The sequence below is a fragment of the Notothenia rossii genome, assembly GCF_949606895.1.
Source record: "Notothenia rossii genome assembly, chromosome: 3".
NCBI classification, from domain to species: Eukaryota; Metazoa; Chordata; class Actinopteri; order Perciformes; family Nototheniidae; genus Notothenia; species Notothenia rossii.
The window spans coordinates 17,636,666-17,640,492 of record NC_136901.1 but is presented as its reverse complement, the minus strand read 5'-3'; the positions used below and the strand labels follow the sequence as shown (position 1 = coordinate 17,640,492).

Below are 3,827 nucleotides of genomic sequence, written 5' to 3'. Positions count from 1 at the left end.
ACAATAGGTGACCCCTAAACCAACTGTGTATTAACTGTAAAAAAACAGTCAATTAATAATATGTTATCATCATGGACTTCCACCAGTACAGCCACACATTCAATGGAGCTTCCTCTCAGTGTCAACAAGACATGTCAATGTGATTGGTCAGTGCTGAGGGCAGACGGCTATTGATTGGCCGGTGATTAGGAGAGCGCGGCCCGGCGGGAGTATCAGGCTGACACCGCTAACACCCGAGTCGACCGCTCTTTAACGAACGGCCATCAGCCGAGCGGGACCCCGGCCATTGACCCAGCCGCTCCCTGAGTGTGAGTAAGGGCCGCTGGTGTGTGTGGTATCGATCTGAGGGTGAGATACTGGGGGAAGGAACAGTATCGGAGTATTTACAACAAGAGCGGTTTTAGACTAGAGCCTGGAAGATTTGTGAAATGAGGACAAAAAGGAACACATTGAAATTCCTGAACCATTTGGTCCTCCAGTGTGTATGTGTTACACTTTGTTTCACACGACTGCGATATTTAAAGAGAGAACACTTCCCCAAAATATGCTGCAGCAACTGTTGTGCTATCTGCAACCAACTGGAATAAACACTTGGCCAGATTTCGCCTGCAAGAACAGAATACCAACGGGAAACAACTGGAGATATGTAGGAGAACTGTTGGTGTTCTTAAACCTCTGACAATATGTGTATGTATAACATGGAGTAAATCACACCAGGTTTTGAAGACTGGCTTACATGTATAGCTGCAGATAAAAATAAACAGATTAACGCATATGTACACACAGTTTGTCCAAGCATGTTCATTTATCAAACAACCATGTTATTTTCCTTATTAAATAATGATTATGTAGCTTTAATATTTTTGTCACATCATTTGTAAAAGTGCTTATAGGCTTCTTACGATCCCAGCAGGCATTTTGAGCTTAAAAAAAGGTGTTTCTTTGAAGGACTGTAAAAAACGAAATATCTTTATATTAGTAAAACGTTTTGCCAAAGCTGCCTTAGCCCCATTTCCTTGGATCCTTTTCTGTCTTGTGACACCCTACACATGCACTCCTGAGTTGATCCCAGATTGAGTGAACTCGTGCTCTGTACGGCACGCAGCTTTAGCTCTAAGTCACTGCTGTGCATCTCAGGTATTTGGCCATGTGGCTGATCAGACGCTATCATGGTGAGAGTTGGCAGGGGTACAAGTCAACAAAAGCGGATTGGTTCAGCGCCGTCGTGCCTTCTGGGGGAGAAGGTGTGATGTATGCAATGTATGACAGCTAGAGCCTGCTTTGGCACCGTTTCCTCATTGAAATATCATTAACTGTACTTAGTTTAAGGAAGATGATAACATGGATGTGATACTAGCTGCCTGAATAATGGTTATTCACCTGCTCAAAATATAAAAAAGACTTTGTTTGATCCTAAAACACAAGATGGATTGATAGCTTGAGTCTTTTTTCAATGAAATCTGGTGAGTTATGGCGATCACTGAGTGAACTGTCAGAGCTGAGGAAATATTTCATGACATCGGAGAGAAGTGAGGGACGAAAATAGCAAATAACCGCACGATGAAGACAGCTTTCGGTGTGTGTGTGTGTGTGTGTGTGTGTGTGTGTGTGTGTGTGTGTGTGTGTGTGTGTGTGTGTGTGTGTGTGTGTGTGTGTGTGTGTGTGTGTGTGTGTGTGTGTGTGTGTGTGTGTGTGTGTGTGTGTGTGTGTGTGTGTGTGTGAGGGAGAGAGTGGCTGTGATCAGAAAGTGAATGAGCCATTTCACTGGCTGCACTTCTCCCCTCTTCCTCTCTCTCTCTCCCTCTCTCTCTCCCTCTCTCTCAGAGGGGAAGCCGGGCTGTGGACGGCAGTGGAAATGAGCTCGGCCGTGCAGTAAGTGTGGCGACCTCGTGGCTAACCCCACACTGTTTCCACCGCTCCCCCCCCCCCCACACTAAATGATGCCTACTGTGTCCTGGAGGAGGAGGAGGAGGAGGAGGAGGAGGAGGCCCAAACTCATCCAACCACATGTTCTACCTTTTTCCTTCTTCCTATGCTAATCGGCATGTTTTATTTGTTAATTATAGTGTGTATTATTTATCTGTTACTTAAATGAAAACACTTGACTAAGTACTTGATGAAGTGTATATGAATGTGGTGAAAAGATCTCCTATATTTATGATTTCAAGTTTTTAAATGCTTCGAAGGTTGTATTTTTTATCTGAATCGGTGTAGAAATGAAAACAAAAACATATGTTTTCTTGTGTAACAATGACATCATCATGTTACACTTATGTTTCTCTTGGCTACTGCTCCAATACATTGTACGTGATAGGCTAAGGGCAGGAGAGGACTCTTTAAAGTAGAGACAGTACATACTGATATACACCTGAACATCAACAGGAGAGGACTCTTTAAAGTAGAGACACCACATACTGATATAAACCTGAACATCAGCAGGAGAGGACTCTTTAAAGTAGAGACACTACATAATGATATACACCTGAACATCAGCAGGAGAGGACTCTTTAAAGTAGAGACACTACATACTGATATACACCTGAACATCAGCAGGAGAAGACTCTTTAAAGTAGATACACTACATACTGATATACACCTGAACATCAGCAGGAGAGGACTCTTTAAAGTAGAAACACTACATACTGATATGCACCTGAACATCAGCAGGAGAGTACTCTTTAAAGTAGATACACTACATACTGATATACACCTGAACATCAGCAGGAGAGGACTCTTTAAAGTAGAGACACTACATACTGATATACACCTGAACATCAGTACCTTTAAAAAGGTACACACAACTAGTCTTATCCTACACTTTAGACTAGAAGTTTTACTGTCAACAAGACGGCAGGTGAAATAATCTATTATTTTTGAGCAAGGAAGTCCACTGGATTTTTGGAAATACTGTTTAACTAAATATTTCAGATTAAAGGTCCACCTAGCTTTTAGAGCTTGCAACAGTATGACATGGTCTTCCTCAGAGAATAAAGATTTTCACCATCATTAAAGTAAGTCATTACAAACTGCCATCACAAAGAAAGACCAGTTTAAGGTTCCAAATCAAATCTAGCAAGTGGACCTTCAAGCTTAGATTATGTAGATCTTTGCAGCCATATCAAACTAAAATGTACCAACATTCAGCCTGATGAACTGTGTTTTGTATCTTTTTAAAAAAAAACTTTTGAGAGGTTGACATTTGAAATAAAGTTGTGTGGGTATGTGTTCATGTATGAGTTTGGAATGATTAATGACCTAACTTAGTGAATGCCTTGTGGGCTTTGGAACGCTGACAAATCAAAACGTCAATAAAGATATGCCAAAATCGTCTGTCGTATTCAAGTGAAAACATTTGGAACTGTCGGTCCTGAGCTGAGTTATCGGCATGACTACAAGCATGGGCTAACTTCCTGCTTTTATGATATGTTAATCTCAAATGTTAAGGTCAAAGTCAGCACAAGTCACAGGAAGGCACTACTTCTTTAAAGGAAGTACAATTTGACAATGGATCCTGCACAATAAGTTTGAATATTTTGCCATATGAAATAAAACTTTTGAAAACTTAAATAAAAGAAAATCGTTATTTGTGTCCATCTGGCTTTCATTATATACAAGTTGTTTTCATATATATTTAAAATAATATAATCATATCACTTTTAAAATATATAATGGTGTATTTCTGTACTTCCCTCAACTTTTTAGACATTTTTAATAATGTAAAAAAATAAAGAATTAAATGGAATTAAAGGGGTTTTTATTTTTTTTTGCTCTTCTGTCATTTGTAATAGAGGTAATGCAACGTTTTTTTTAATTGAAGTTTAAGATTA

The 3,827-nt window shown here is 39.9% G+C and overlaps 1 long non-coding RNA gene across 1 annotated transcript in view; it reads left to right on the top strand.

Moving 5' to 3' along the window:
- The window catches only part of LOC307033788, a 20,380-nt gene extending 16,845 nt beyond the window's left edge, over nt 1-3,535 (top strand). The window contains exon 3 of the long non-coding RNA XR_013806648.1: nt 1,825-3,535. This is a non-coding gene — a long non-coding RNA (uncharacterized lncRNA). The remainder of the gene's footprint in view (nt 1-1,824) is intronic.
- Nucleotides 3,536-3,827: the final 292 nt, after the last annotated feature.